The sequence below is a fragment of the Haliaeetus albicilla genome, chromosome 26, assembly GCF_947461875.1.
Source record: "Haliaeetus albicilla chromosome 26, bHalAlb1.1, whole genome shotgun sequence".
In the NCBI taxonomy this organism is placed as follows: Eukaryota; Metazoa; Chordata; class Aves; order Accipitriformes; family Accipitridae; genus Haliaeetus; species Haliaeetus albicilla.
Window position 1 is genome coordinate 3,022,861 of NC_091508.1, and position 16,302 is coordinate 3,039,162.

Below are 16,302 nucleotides of genomic sequence, written 5' to 3' on the forward strand. Positions count from 1 at the left end.
AGTGGTGGCAGCTCTAGTAATATTTAATAAAGCTGCTGTTGGGATGGGTTCCCAAATCCCGAGGTGACTGTGGATATAAACAGAGGTGACACTCATAAGGGCAGTCAAAATTGGCTGAACTTTAACAGATGCACACTGAAATACGGGATGGTTACGGGACCGAGGCAGCAAAACCATACTGCAGTGTAATAGCAACACAGACACCACTTTATCTCTGCTGGCCATGGGCAGCGCTCCAGCTGAGGACGGCCGCCCGGTCCAACTCAGCGCACGTAACGGGGCTCCCTCTCTCGGGGCTGGGCCCTTTAAATCTGGGGGTACCGGCGCTGGGACAGACCAGAGGTGGTGGGGCCGGGGGGGGGGTCCGCCCCGGGACGGGACGGGGGAGCGCAGGTAGACCCTGCCAGGTAGCGCGGGGCAACCCCTCCCCAGGCGATGGTACAGCCCACGGAGGGGGGGAGTGGCCGACCGGGGGCGTGGCCGACCGAGGAGGGCGGGCGGCTTGAAAGCCGTTAGGCGGCCTGGCGTGAGGGGCTGCGGCCTGCTCCGCCGCCACCGGGATTGGGCCGGGGGGAGCCCCGGGCGGCGGCGGGGGCACGGCCCGGCTCGGGGGGGGGGACCTGGACCCTGACCCGGGCCCGCCTGAGGGGGGGCCCGGGCGGCGGCGGAGGCTGGGGGCCCGTTGGGGCGGGGCTGGTGGGGGCGCGCATGCGCGGGGCGGTGCGCAGGCTCTTGCAGGCAGGCCGGGACTGGTTATACCGAGACCTCGTGGCGCAACGGTAGCGCGTCTGACTCCAGATCAGAAGGCTGCGTGTTCGAATCACGTCGGGGTCACGGCTCCCTTCGGGGTTCCCTTTTAACGCCGGGCAAAGCGGGGCCGGTTTCGGGGTACGCCGGGGGCACCGGGCCGGGAAGCTGCGGGGTGTCGGGCTGGTGGAGCTGCAGGCTTGGGGAGTGAAGAGAGCTGGCAGCGAGGGCAGAGCTCCTCGCCTCTAATTCTTGCTTTGGTGGGTGTGAGGTGCCCGTGACCTCCCGGGGCGCTGCGGCCTGGCAGGCCCTGGCCCTAAATTAACGAAACCGGAGCAGCGCTTCACCCCGCTTTAACGAAGTGGGTGCTCCAGGCAGGGTGGGAGAGGAAGCGGGGCGGCTTCCAGAAGGTTCGGAGGTGCCATGGTCGTAGGGTTCGCCCAGTGCCCTCCTGTGGGCAGGTGTCCCCCGAGAGCCCCGTCGGCTGCAAACTGAAGGGGACGCCGAGGCGGTGTGACGGCCCCGCGGTGGCTGTGGTGATTGGGGTAGTGTCAGAAGTGTGTCCTCTTGCTAAAACACAGCAAAGAAATGGGTGATGCAGAATGACTCCAGGTACTGGGGGAAAACAGGAGAAATTACTTAATTGCTGCTGTTAGGGCATAAGTAAAGAAACTTTGGATGACAGAACTATTTCGCTATGATTTTTTTTTTTTCCCAACCGCAGGCGCTACTCTCAAGGACACTGTAGGAAAACAATTTTAGACGGAGTAATTTTTCAGAGTTGCTAGATTTCAACTGCTTTGATACCATTGGGAAATACCCAGTCTTTTCAATATACAGATCACAGACAGATGTGACCCCAAAGCGTTCAGGAAATGTGAGCGGTATTTGGTCCCAGGGGATGCCAGAGTACCATACGCGTGGGTGAGCAGTGATCCGGAGAGACGGCATCAGCTGGGATCCTCCTGCTGATGCAAGTAATATTTTAGGAATGTTTTTGTCTTCAGGCGCTTGTGTTGTACAGACTCGGAGGGAACTTTGGCAACAGGCTTTGAGAGGATAAACAAAGCTGCACCACCAGTAACTGGAGCACAGCTTTTAAACAATCCTGGGTGATGATGCTTGTCTCTGGCGATGCTACGTGAAGTAAGTGGTGCCTTGCTTTTTGCTAAGAAACCCCAGCAGTAGCTGAATTAGATACTGCTTAGAACACATAGTGCTCCATACATAACTTTACTGCCTTTACAACAGTAGAAGTAGCTCTAGCTTTGACTCAAGACATGCACTTTGTTATTTTAAACTGTTTTACATTTGGAAGGAACAATAAAGGCAAAGTCTAATCTGCAGAATGGATAAAGCTTCTAAGTGGTCATTAACTTGAACTGCTTTAACCTGTTCAGCAGATGATGGGTTATGTACAACGGAGTTCCTGTAGTCTTGATCTCTTTCCATTAAATGGCTTTTGTCTTGACTAGCTTTTCTTTTGAACTTCATTGCTTTATAATAGCACATAGGAATGATGCTTTGAGCTTCTGTTGCCACAAAGATTACCTTTATGTTGAAAAATAGCACCAGACTAAAAGAAATAGAGTGTTTATTGCACTGCACTGCCTTCACTGATACAATTTTAATTAAGGAAAAATGGCTGGACGAAAAATGGCTGGACAAAAAATAACCTCGTATCTGGAAGTATATATCCACAGCAATGTGCTCCCTGAAATGTGCAATATTAAAACCATTTGTAAGGTGACAGTAGGATATGTTTAAACCTCACTGTGGAAGCTTGAATAAAAATATTGCATGTGTTTGCTATGTGGCTACTAATTAAAATGTGTAATTGGTTTGGGATTTAACTGTGCTGTGGGAAGGGGTCGATGGGCTTAAAGCAAGTGGCTGGAACCCCTTAAAAGGGTAACTTGTAGAACTTGAGTATTTGTCTGCTCTGTTCTCAGTGGTCTGTTACTATTTAATAGTTAAGGTTGGGGTTTTGTTTGTTTTTTTTTCTAAAGAGCCCTTCAGGTTGCTCTTAAATGTGTTTTCCTCTGATGGGACAACTGTTTTTTTCAAAAGACAATTGTTTAATGAGGATTTCCTGAGGAAGGTGTCATTCATAGCTTCATGATTAACATTTGTCTTGATCTAAATACCAAATGTGATACCAAAATACCTGGGTCTTGTTTGTGTATTTCACACACATGTTTGTGAAACGAGGTAAGTTCTGGAGCTGCTGGGCTTCTGGCTGATGTTTTCACTGAAGCATTCAATGCTGACTGAACAGGGTGACTTGATACAACAGGAAATGAAAGTTATCTTCTGCTCAGTATTTAGAAAGGTAATTGCAATGAAAAGGCTTCTGTGTGCATGTACTTTTTAATGCCAGGTGCTTAGTAAATGCTTTTTTTTCCTGTTTAGAAATTACATCTGTCTGTTTCAGGGTAAAAGTACCTCTAATGAATTCTGCAGAAAATATCTCTTCCTAGGATTTCCTCACTTAAAACTGTTCTAATACAAGCTATCTCCAGTGTGCTTGGGTACTACACAGCTGAGGGAGTATCAGTGCTTCAAAATGGCTTTCCATGCTCTATTTCCTGTCTCTTAATGTTTTAAATTGCATAGGTGTAGAGCATTGCTGTGATTTTTATTCCATCAGTTAATGGTGTCTGAGAGTATGATGGTGCAAACATCTACGCTCTTGTGTGATCTTCAGGAATCAGCCTTATTCCTTAAAGGTTTCAAGCATAGGGTCTCTCGCTCTTCTTTTGGAAAGACTGTTTTTATAGTGTAATCAGTCTGAAAAAGTTTATTTACAGTCATTGTGTTTGTTCCACTATACATTCTCATCTCCCTTCACCTTGCCACCTTAATGAATCCCTCTAGTTCCATAATTATTTTTGATGCTTTCTTGTGTTCCCTGCATCTCTACTGCACCCTGCCCTTGCCAGCCAGGCAGGGGATCCTGGTAGTGCTGCGGCTCTGGAACTGGCTTGTGTCCAGATTCCTTGTAGTGTCATACAGGCTTACCTTGCCCTTGTCCGCAGTATGGTATTTCTTTTTGTCCTTCAGAAAAACCCCAAACAAAAAAATATTAGTACTTATGTTGCTTTTGCCCATTGATACATCAGTGTGGACTTATTCCAGAGATTGTTGGTTATATCTTTCCAATTTTGCTCCCATGAAAGATGAGGATTAGCTTTTTCTTGATAAACTTTTTTAAATGGTATGAGGTGTAACTTTTATATTTAAGCTTATATGATACTGATGACACTTCCAACTTTCACTTTTCCAGGAGAAGGATTTTTTTCCTTCCAAGTGAAATTTCTTTCCAATTGACTTAACTACTGGGTGTTGTGGGAAGTTACGATGTCAGAGAGTAGTTGCTAATACCAAACAGTGAGGGTAAGGGAAAGGATACCCTTCCAGCACCCTCTCTCACTGCTTTAACTAGCAATCAGGACTCCAGCTGATTCTGAGAGAAGGTAAGTGGTTTCATCTGAAATACTGGAACCTTTTATTTTGGATAAATGTCCCCACCTGTGAGCTGGTGTGGGCACAGCTGAGGTCTGTGGGCCAGTGGAGCAGAGCTGCAGTGGTGGCGATGGACTTTTCCTGCTGGTCAGGGCAAACTTGTGAGCACATGGAGCTGAAGTGGTCTTTCTAGAGAGTGATTATGTGATTAACCTTGGTAAGGTCTAAATGTTTTGTGGAAGAATGACACCAGTGGGACAGAACTTCTTGTGGAAGTCAAATGTACTGTGTTATGTGATTTTTATTTGTTCTTTAGTCTCCCAAGGGAAAAATTAAATGTGAAGATAAATACAGTAAGTATGGACTGTGACATGATCTCCTGGAATCTACGTGGTCTGTTCCCACTGTGATCTGTGGGGGGCAGTGCCCATCTTTCTTCCTTCCTTCCATATTTTGTCAGCCGATTATAAATAGAGGTCCCTGAACCAGTGCCAGGGGGTGAACAGCTTCACTGCTGTGATGTGGGCCAGCCTGCCAACCTTTCCTGGACTGCTCCTGAGGCTTCCTTCTGACTTCCATGAGGAGATGTTGAGAAATTAAATGGGAAAATTGCCAATATTTGGTGAGGCCCTAATGAAGAGAGTGCTGATGCTGAAGGGGCTCTGTTTATACAAAACCCTCATCTTTCTAAACCACCTTTCATCTGAGTATTTGCTAGCGATGTTTGTCTATACCTGTGACTTGGATTTTGTGTCTTGTGAGACAGGTACTGATCTGTTCCTCACTAGTCACGCAAATAGAAGCAAAGACTGTGGGAATATCACTGAGGTTGTTTCATTTTATCTTGTCCCAATTGCTGTACTTATTAACGTAGAGTGAGGAAAGAGTATTGTTCCAGAAAACAATCTAGAAAGGCATTAAAGAGCAGATCTGAAGCCTCTGCCCTCTTAAGGGGAGGTAAATGAGGTGTGGCTTTAGGCAATTTTGCTCCTTAAAACAAACAGTCTCTGATCTCTGGAGTTTATCCCCCCCCCCCCCCCATCAGGATGGCAAATGTTACAATCAAAATCAGGTCACTAGAGACCAATGCATGAAGGAGCAGCTGTTGCATGCAGTCATGCACAATATTTGTGTGCTAGAAATGATTCATTTAGTCTGTGTAATATATATGGAAATGTGCTGGAGGAGCATTGCCGAAAATAACCTATTGTATTCATACAGGCCTAACAGAGCTGATCTTTGATTTGTGGCCTTTATATGCCTTTTCCCTTTTTTGATATGTCAAATAAACATAGGCAATCTACCTTTTAGTTAGGTAGCATTACTTGACTGTACTTAATCTGTATGTATATGCTTCTTTTAGACTGACATATCTGAATGTGATGCCTTCAGCACTGAAAGCATAAACTAAATGAAGGCTACGGCAGGGGGTTGTATGGAAAGAAAATCCTGTGGCAGAAGCACTCTGGATGAACAGATAAAGGAGATGGAATAAAGAGAATGAAGTGAGGGGACCATTTTAGAGGTCTTGTAATATTCTGGAAGATCTGAGCTGAAAGGGGTTTTTACTCTTTTTACTCAAGTAGAACATTCTGTGTTTTAATCTCAAAAAGCCTTTTGGGGAGTTCCTTAGTACTAAAAGCTGTTTTGCTCCCACCTTTTCTTTATTGTAATGTCCTTTGAAGTTCTCTTCAAAGATGAAGCCAAACTTCCCATTTATTCTACAGACTGTAATGAACATCCAGCTTTGTTTAAGCAATTAGCTTGGTGGGGTGATTTCTGTTGCTGTTCAAAAAAAAAAAGTTCCAGAATCCTGAGCAGTTTAGACATGTTTTGAAAAAACACTAAGCCAACAGCTGTGCATTGGACTAATCTGACAGTATAGCAGCTGTCATAACAAAAGCAGAGCTGGTTCAAACACAGCTTCTTTGTGTAGTGATTGAAAATGATTTAAAGGAAAAGATTATTTACTGGCTCTACTGCGTTGGGCTGTGGGGCTGGATAAGTGACTGTTCACTTGTTTTTGGTATGTGATCCCCAACAGATGAATGGACTCTTAACCACTTCTTTACTCTAGCTTAGAGACTCAAATGTGTTTTGATACTCAGCTCTGCTGCTTGCTGCTGGCTTTGTTCGCAGTCCCTCTGTTTCTGGAACCATGTTATGTAGGTGCCTGCCTGGGTGCTGCTTGGTTGATGGCAAGCCATTTCAAGATGCACACAAACCACATCTGTAATCAAAGAATGCTCCAGTGAATGCACAAGAGGATAATTAAGCAATGCGATTTGTAAAGATGGCCTGAACTGTAGCTTTTTAAAGTACCAAATTATGCAACCTGGTATAGTTCGTTCAGGTTAATTTGCTTGTATTTTAAGGACCTTTTTTTCCCCTTTCTCCTCATTCAGACAGAAGTACTGGAGTAACCTTTGAAACAAAAGACTTCAAAGTGACAGCAGCCTGTGCCTCCTGGCTATGTTGAAGTAAGTAATCTACCAATGCATGAATATTTTATGTATCTACAGCTAAATGAAGGAAATTGCAAGTTGATATAAACTGATGTTCTTTGTATTAGCTCATGACAAATGCAGCAATTACCTCCAATCAGTTAATTATAGCATCCTTCTATGGCCTGCCTTCTACTTTCCTGAGCTTTCTTTTGTAAGAGTGAGTATTTGTTAAACTCACAGTTCTTCTGTAGCTGCTTCACTGAAGAAGTACTTTCTTGTTATGCTATTTGAAAATATATTGACCTTTAATACCGTAGTGAAAGTCATCAGTGTTTTCTCAGTCAATTTTGCTGCTTTTTCTTTTGTTTATAGTCTTCACACCTGGAGATGTCTGAATATCATATGAAGCTTCTGTTGCCTGATGCAGATTACAGTCTTGTGGAGATCATAGCAAAGTATCTCTGCTTGTTACACATTAATTTTGTTATGTCATTCCATCTGGCAATTCCTAAATCTAGAAGTGAACTTAAATTGGACTTCCATCACTGTTTGCTGTCTCCGAATTCCAACTTCCTAGCAATGACTATTAAAGGAAGCCAGGTTAATTTGTGGCAACAGAACATTAAATGGCTTACTTGTACTCCATCTATTTGGGCAATCTAGTAGCTTTCAGTCCGTCCTAGATATGTTCATAAGAATAATTGGGAAGCTAGTAGCTAACAGATGAAAATTGTTGCCTCTTTATGATGGGCCATCTCTCACATTATATTTTTAAATATAAGAGTTAGACAAAGGATTGCTAATTAAGAATAGAGTACATATCAGATGACTAATTAATGATAAAGTACAAGCTATCTTGAGGATTGCTTGAGTCCTCACTTATGGAATGTAAATTATTTCAGGCTTTTAGTTACATATGTCTAAATCAACTTTGCATTGTAACTGTATGTGTAGACTTGTCACAGGTAGAAAAATTGCAAGAGGTTTCTTGTTTAAATCTGTATGAATAACAAGAACATGTCTGTCTTGTATGGCATTCAGGACTTTGTGGTAACTCCCAATGAGAGGCTTTAATTATGTGCCCACAGCCTGCATTAATGAGTCTGTCTTGAAATACTAACAGGTAGAACAAATATTGCCGGAGGATGAATTGCCGATAGACCAGATGCAGGGACCAGAGAGATCAGCTGGCAGCAGTCCCCACAGCAGTCTCAAGGCTGTTTGCAGGAAAAGGGTATTACAGCACTGTTAACTTACAATAGTCACCTCTCTGCACTTCCTCTGGGCACAAAACACTTCCAAGGTACAACCCTCAGACTAGTGCCCCATCCAAATGATATGAGTCACGGAATCTCATTTCACTTACTAATACAGCAGTACAGAAGCGCATCCCTTGGTCTCTTAATCAGTCTTAAGCTTAGAAATCTTCCATCTTATCTGAATTTATTTTAACATGCGCTTCACAGTGCAGTGTAAGGATCCTGAGTCAACTCTGAGCAAATGAGCTTGCTTGTACCGGAGGAATTCTGGCAGGGTAGCCAGATGTTCCCCTCAAGGCATTCCACTTCCTTCCCGGCATAGCTGTAACCTAGAAGATGGCTATCTTAAAGAAGATAGTGCTCCCTTTTGAAGAGCATATTTAGGAGAACTTTTTGATGTAGTTGTAGGATGAATTCCACTTAGCATTTAATATTCAGACATGGATCATCTTGAAACAGGCGACTGAGTGGATCTTTTTGCCCAAGCACTTACCTGTGTAATGTTAAATGTAAGTAATGTGTTGAAAACTACAGTATTTAGGCTTCAGCCCTAGCAGTGGACCCTGTTGCATGATGTTAAAGATGGTGGCTAAATCTTTGCAGGATATGGCCATCGGTCTCTTTGGCACAAGATTTCTGTCTCTCGGTGGCACCCAGCACAATGGGACTCCAGTCCTGAGTAAGGCCTTGGAGCATTAATGTAACAGGGGTGTTGATTATAGAACTGTTTTCCTTGCATGCAGATGAGTTTGTTGAGCTGCTGTGATTAGATGACATGTCCAGAGGCAAAGTACTGTTTATTGTGCATTACTCACTGACTTGTGCAATAAATCAGTTTAAAGTAGTCTTTCTTTTTCCAGAAGGATGAGAAAATGGTGGACAAGAGTACAATGATATACTGAATACCAATTAATATTCCAGATGCATCCATGTTAGAGTGGACTGCAGGCAACGAGCCTTTATTTTAACCTAATCTCTTGGTGATTTTAAGTACTTCCCAAAGGTGTTGGGTTTTTGTTTGGTTTTTTTTTTTTTTTTTTTTTTGCTATATGCAGAAGAACAATGAGCAGCTTCCATTCACTGAACCACTTCTCATCAAGAGGTAACATGGTGTTTCTTATGTCTGGGCACCATCCTTATTAGACTGCTGTGATCATTGACATGCATTTACTCTTCCTTATTAGTCTTGTTCTGGTAACACCAGGATCTCCAAAGATGAAGCATCCTCCCCCTTGAAATTAAGGTGGCCTTGCTCTAGTGTTCTCCAGCTTGTTGGGTAGCTTTGCTTCCTAGAAATGAAAAGCTTATGCACTAAGCTCATTGAATCTCTTGCCATACTTTATTTTTTTTATCAGATGAGTGGCACGTCTAGTGATGGAACTGATGAAGATGACCAAGGTGAAGCATGCTTTTCTGATTCTTTGCCTCCCAGGGGAATCAGGTACTGTGCATTTAACCTGCCTTTTCCTCTTGTCCTCAACCACCTTTCCTTTGGTTTGTTTTCCTGTTTTGGAGAAGTTCCCTCGTGGTTATCTGCAGATTAACATCTTTGAAAGCATAATGTTTGTGGAAATTCTTTCTTAGAAAAGAAAGCTTTAGCAGAGAAATATCTGGAACTAGATAAAAAAGATTCTGAAGTTGAAGAGTGCCTTAAGTGCAACATTGGAGTTTCAACTGGGATTCCTGTGAGCCCACTGCCAGGTGATTATAACAGCAAAGAAACTGCAGTGCACTAGTGAATCTGCCAGGCCATTCAGCACCTTCTGCCCTTCTCTGCATCTGAGCAAAACCAACACTTGTACAGTTGCGCAGAGTCATAACAGCACTTTTTTGATGCTCAGGAAACCTGGTTTCCTATAAAGGCATTGCCTGGCTGATGGGATACCATTTCAATAAACCTGTTTCAAGAGTGCGTTGAAGTGAGATATTAACATTTGGCGGGGGGGTAGAAGGGGGCCATTTCCTTTAATGGATGAACTTCAGGTAGGTTCTAAGTGTGGGTGGCCTTTTTACAATTTCCTGCTTAGATACTGAAAGCAAAGCAGCCTCCACAGACTCCTTAGAGTCTCTTTCAGGTTTGAGCTCCTTTGTACAGCTTTGTGAAAATACACTCCCATTCTTCAGTTTTGCATGTACAGAAGAGGGAACCCTGGGAGCCTGTCTCCTGCTGCTGTTAGAAAATCATGAAAGTGGGTTTGTGGTGTGTTTTTTTTTTCTTGCATGGGAATACATGAATCAAAAGGGGTCCTGACCTGTAGATCATGCTTCAGCTAGAGGCTAACCAGAAGTGCTTCTAGTGCTACTTTGCTAGCAGTTCTACAGCAGCAAATAGCAAGCATCTCCCAGAATGCTTGTTAATTCCTTGCATGCTATATCCCTTTCCCTAGGTCTAAGAGGTGTCCAGCATGAGAGTTGAACAGGACTGGGTTATTCCACTGTGCCAGTTACATAGAGGTGGTACTTGGGTTAATTTCTAAAGACTGTTGTTTTGTAACCAGGAGATTTGCTTTGTGGCTTGTGTTTTTGTTTCGTTTACCTTTTTTTTTTTTTTTTTTTTTTATTCTGCCCTAATTGCAAGATTCCATGCTCACTTGGTGGTAGGTTTCTATGTCTAAAAGATAATGGCTATTGGCTCTGTAAGGTCAGCGATGAGAATTCAGGTTGCCTGAAACAACTTTTTATTTTCCCTCACAGATCCAGCAGGAAAAGGCCAAAGAAAGAGAGGAGGCAGTCACCAGCTCAGAAGAATATGAAGACAGCTGAAGTGGAAAAAAAAGACATTGATGCTGGAAACTGGGAAGAACTGAGCAGAAATAGCACAGGAAGAGATCACTCAAAGTTTGATACCCACACATGCCTGTGAGGATCGTGATATTTGCCATCTTTGTGTTTGTGATCTTCGTGCATATCATTAATGGAGGCTAATACAACTAGTCTGCTCATAAACCTCATTCTGTGAAGAAAACAAAAGCACTGTCCTGATGACATAAGCAGCATTTAGTGGTGACTACAAAACCAAAGAATGCACTTTTTTCTCCCTGCTACTTGTGAACAAGCTCTTCGGGCAGTGAATTAAAAGGCTAGTAGGAGGGTGAAAACAGCCTGTGACTTGTCTTTGCCTGGTGTTCACTATATACAGTAGCTCCTAACCTTTGGAAATGTGACGTGCTATACTGTTTCTCCTTTGCTGAAGCCACGTTTGCACATTTTGTGCCCCAGCTAGAGAGTTTAATCAGTCGGAGGTGTTTGGATTTCTGCATGGCTTGGTTTTTCTGAAGCTGCCTGTGGCTGGGATTACTGCATCATTGAGAACTTATAGCTTCTCTGTGCTCTGGTTATCTTATATCGGAGAAACAGCAGGTATAAATTGAGGGAACAAATTGCTTGCCAATCTGGCAAGACAGGGAATGGCTCTAGCATATAATACAAGCCATGAGGGATCAAAGGAGGAGTTACTATATCTTAACCACTTCTGGAAAAATGTTCTTGCCCCTTCAAGCCTATAAATGTTACTGAAAAGGGGAGAATGGTGGAAGTGAGGATCTCCCATTGTTGGCCTGCTACTCTTCATCTGAGGAGGACCTGATTGTGTGCAATGTTCTCATAAATCATGACACTCAGATTTAAATGACTTATGGGTTAAGATCAAGCTGAGGCCTTTTAGTATCTTTTCACAGGAGAAATGCAGAACTTTGAGCCTGGCACGTAATCTGAAGAAAAGCACTGCAGCACCCAAAAATTGCTGAAGGCATTTGATTTAAAAACTGCTGGTTTTTTCCTGTTGTCTGTGCCAGCTTTGCCAAGAAAGAAAATTTTGTTTCCCTAGATTTGACACTTTGGTTTAAGAGGAAAATCCTCCCTGTGTAAGTCATAACGCAGTAAGCTAGTGGTATGAGATACTGAATGGTTTCCTTAACTTCTGAGATATTTTGCTTCATCTTTAAGATGTGTGCACTTTGTAATCTTTACCTTGCATCTTGGGAATGGCTTTAATGAGAGGTAAGAAGTTACCTCTTTTTCTAAGTAGGATAAATGGTAATAAATGAAAAAGTGGGGGGTTGACTCCTGTAACAGTCTAAGTAAATGGAATTAAGGTGGCTGGCTTTCCACCAAGGTGTGTCGTTAGCTCTCTGTTCTCAAGTGTTTCCTGCTTTGTGAAGCTCATTTTCCAGTTTAGCAAGTGCGATGAAAGCTGGAATGTGCTATGTCTTTGCTTGATGTTGCATTCATAGGAAAATAATTTTTAGCTGCTTCAAATTGCTATGTAAATACCATTGCTTCCCTGTTAAGTAACTGATAGACCCTGTCAGTTCTAGTTCACACTCTGAGGCTTTGCTCTTTGCTGCTTATATGCCCCCGCTCTGTTTAGCCATCTTGCACTTCCTCAGCAAAACCTTGTTGTGAATGATCCAGCTGATGCGTGGTAGCTTTGATCTGGTTATTCAGGGTGGTGGTGAAGGGCTGTATAGTCATGCCATTCTTCCTAACTAACTTCAGAGCCTTGTTCTTATCGGGAAACAAAGTTATCATTTATTCCTCTCATTTGAAGATGTATGAAATGAGGTGTAATTCCTCCTTCTTAGCATCAGCTATCCCACTTAGAGAGCACTGTGGGGTAGCCAACATGCATTTTCCCTTTCTATTTTTCTGTCCTGACTTTAGTGGATTACTCTAGTCCCTCCTTTCAGTTGAGGATGGCAAAGCATTGGCTCCAGTGATGAGGATTTTTGGAATCCTCCTGGCAATGGATAACAGAAACATTAATCTCCTGCTGTTCAACATGCTAGGGGTGTGTGCTCTCGTGTTGAAGGATATGTGCTGTTCTGATATGTTATATGAAATAAGTGTGTTACTGCCCAACACTGTTTTATTGGGTCTTGTCTTTGATATAAATACTTAGAGGGCAAATGTTCCTAATCAGTTATCTTAAAAAAAAAAAAAAAAAAAAAAAAAAAAGGATGGAGAATTAGACCAGGCCCCTGGGTGCATTAGGCACTGCAGCTTAAGCCACACTTGGAAAAGAAACTCCTATTCTGGTTCTTGTGTAGCACAGGAGGTAGACTTGCTGGGCTTGTTGAAAATGTCAATTATCCCTAGTTTCTTCCTAGCCTCAGGTGATGGTACTGACTCCCTGTTACTGCCTGACTTTCTTCAAGAAAGTTGTACTGAGCTGTAAGTTGTTAATATTGGATTTGGATTAAAAACATGTTCCTCTCCTGACTCAAAATGGGGGAGGAACAGCTTCCTCCAACCCCAGAGAAGTTCAGTTTGTGCCAAGACTCCTCTAGCTCAGTGGAAATTAATAAGGCAGAGTAGCAATCTTGCCAGAACAGAGTAGGACCTAATCCTCCTTCCCTGGGGAGTGAGCTTAGCACGTATTGTGCTTGCTCACTTTATTGAACTGATCATCAGAACAAACAAACATCATGTAGGTATTGTCTGCACAGGGAGAAGGCAATTTATGTCCCATTCCACCCCACTCCGTATCCCTGCTCCCAGTTAGCTGCGATCCCAACCACTGAAAATTAGAGGTAAAGGGAGTACCTACTTTTTGGCAGATTATTTTTAAGGTATATGATAACTAAATTTGTTGTCTTGGCTAACAGCAGTAGCGAAGGTGCAAGGTAAGAAAATAAGGATGCAGTGCTGCTCTGTTCTTGCCTGCTTTGTACAAAAGGGGATATTGAGGACTGCACTGGGAGTGCTAGGGATAAAGTCATGAGACACCACTGATACAGTGGGACGCTTCCAAATATGGTGGTTTTTTTCTCGGTAAGTAAACCCCTATGCAGATAGCATACTTTGCCATCTAGAAAACAGATCCATTAATCCATTTGGAAAAGTAGATTTTGAAAGGGCTCTTGCCCTCTCCTAGCTGGGTGCTCCTTTTTCCTACAGTGTCTCTTATTAGAGCAGCTCTTCCTGCTGGGTTTGGCTCTTATTTGCTATTAGGAAGACACATGAGAGAGGAAAGAAGTGCCTCCCCAGAGGTGACAGACTTTGTCTAGTTTTAGTTGGCAAATGTGAGGTCTGGATCCACTTTATTTTGACAGAAATAATGGACCATTATTAACTGTTCCGCTCTAAAACTAGCGTGGAGGCAAGGCATTTTGTTAGGTGATTGGGTTGATTTTTTTTTTGACATAAAATTACTTTACACTTATAGCATACTGTGATTTAAGAGGTCATAATAAGATTTGTGGTGATGGATCTCCCAGGGCACCCAGCCCTGCCGTGTCTGCAGTTTGCGCTGCTTTCCCAGTGGCTGGAAGGAAAACATCACCATCAACACTGGCCCTGCTTAATGCCAGGGATCACGGATGTTTGCTCTTGAGCCCGAAGCGTATGAGATCAATTGATTTGGCAAACAAATCTAGCTCAGCTCTGTGCAATCTCAGGTAGGTCTTGCTATATCTGGGAATTTAGAGAAGGAAAAGAAGGAGGGTGCCAGTTTCCTGGACTGCTGAAGGCTTCACCCCTCCTTGGGAAGCAGCCTTGCATTTGGCTGTTGTAGGAATGGACTTGCTGCCTCTTGCTGAAACTGTCTGGAAATTCAGACATTACAGTAGGCATAACCATAAAAGGGTTGTGTTTAATAAAATGCTGGTGCCTGAGAGCACTGATAGGCTTTTCTTTTAAATCTGTTTGACAGGGTTGTGAGTCCTTACGATGAATGCAAGGCACGCTAATGGGTCATGTGCTGGGAGGAACTTCCAGCAGTGGATTGCTAAACTTGGCAAAGGTTGCTTGTGTCCCGGTGGGATTGGGGTGGGGACTGCTCTGTGTCTTAACCCAGTTGGCGTTTAGGATGAAATATGCGTGTGGCATTATCTGCTGAGGAAAGATGATGATACTTAAAACTGAGCTAGGAGATCTTGCCCTAAAGGTGGGATTTAAGTTAAATGGTTTGCTCTGGGATTTCCTTTTTATCCAGGAGGTAGAAAACCCCTGTGTATTTCCATTCTTCGCCATAAAAGAAAACTCCAGTAGGGTGGCATTTAAGGAGCATGTCACTCATGGGGATTTTGCTCTAGATCTAAAGGAGAATAGGACTTGACACCTCTCTGATGGCAGCAGAGAAAATAGTTGTTCTGCTCGCTGTTCTGCAGTTTTCCTCCTCTTGCCTGAACTGTCTCACTTCTCAGTCTTTGCCCCCAGCCCCTCTTACCCTGCTTTGCTAAGTTCCCTTGAAAGCGTGGATAGGATTACTGATGAACTGACATCCCATTACCACCCACCTCCTCCAGTTTAACAGCTAACCCCTGCCCCGCATCTCAGGCGAAGCAGGGCATCTCGCACCTTCCCTGCCACTCGGAGCCCCCGCGGATGGCTGGCAGGTTGCTATCAGAAGCTGTCTCCCCCATGTCTCTAATTTTATGCACTGCAGCCTTCTCCACTAGAGACCTGTCAGCAAGGATCTATGCTTGGCAGAAATAGCTCTGGGAGAGTAATGACAGCAAAATGGATGCTAAATAGGGAATAGTAGGAGTGCTGTAGCAGTGAGGTCAATTATAATCAACTTTCCTGTAACACATCTCTATTCTCAGAGCCACCCCAGGATGGGCAGCAGCTGGGGCTGGGAGATGTCTGGAGAATGGAAGCTACAGAAGACAAGCCTTGGTTAGATGGGTGAGGCAATCTCATCTTCCCTCTGCATCTGCCTTGTTCTTTCTGGGGATGGTTTTTCTCTGCTGCTGCAGCGATCTGAGCAGCTCAGGATCTACTCATCGCTTCCCTTGGCTTTACTGGCCTTTAGCTACATGCAACTGTGCTTAAGATCTTGCAGGTGCAGAAGCAATTTTGCAGCCAGTCTGTAAGGAGCAGGGGAACATCTAGGGGAGACGCTGGTCAGAGGTGCTTGCCAAGCAGTCACAGTGCAGCCAAGCTCAGAATGAATTGCTGCGGATGGACACGTGGAGGGTTTTGGTGACTTGTCACAAAAGCCTCATGTGACAGAGCCAAGAATAGAACTTCTTAATCCAGGGAGAATTGGGCAAAAGTATGTTGTTACAGATATGTTTGCCCATGAATTTAGCTTTGGGGATCAGCAAAACAAAGAGAAGAATTCTGAGAAATTGGAGTGTTTCATTATGGCAACCTTTGAAACAGCATCTTGACTTCTGAAAGCATTTCATTTTCAAACTGGTCTTTTTTTTTTCTTTTTAAAGCACAAAATGCTTCAACATTTAGCCCCCAAAGGAAAGAAAAACAATGTTCTCTGCAGTTTAAATGAAATTTTTTGGGGGTGGATTAGGACTTAATTCACCAAAATCTATTAAAATTTTTTTTTTTACAGAAAATCAGAATTATACACTGACGTTTTTTACCCACATCCCGCCTTTCAAATCCATTCTTTACACAGTCTGCTCTTGTCTCTTATTGCT

General features: G+C 43.5%; 1 long non-coding RNA gene and 1 other non-coding gene across 2 annotated transcripts; both read left to right on the forward strand.

The window, feature by feature from the left end:
* The first annotated feature begins 692 nt into the window (after positions 1 to 692).
* On the forward strand, positions 693 to 12,729 carry LOC138682112 (uncharacterized). Its single transcript, XR_011322326.1, has 7 exons — positions 693 to 888; positions 1,472 to 1,671; positions 1,755 to 1,893; positions 2,959 to 4,223; positions 6,618 to 6,696; positions 9,279 to 9,359; positions 10,613 to 12,729. It is a non-coding gene; the product is annotated as an uncharacterized lncRNA (long non-coding RNA).
* TRNAW-CCA (transfer RNA tryptophan (anticodon CCA)) lies at positions 763 to 834 on the forward strand. Its single transcript has one exon. It is a non-coding gene; the product is annotated as a tRNA-Trp (tRNA).
* Positions 12,730 to 16,302: the final 3,573 nt, after the last annotated feature.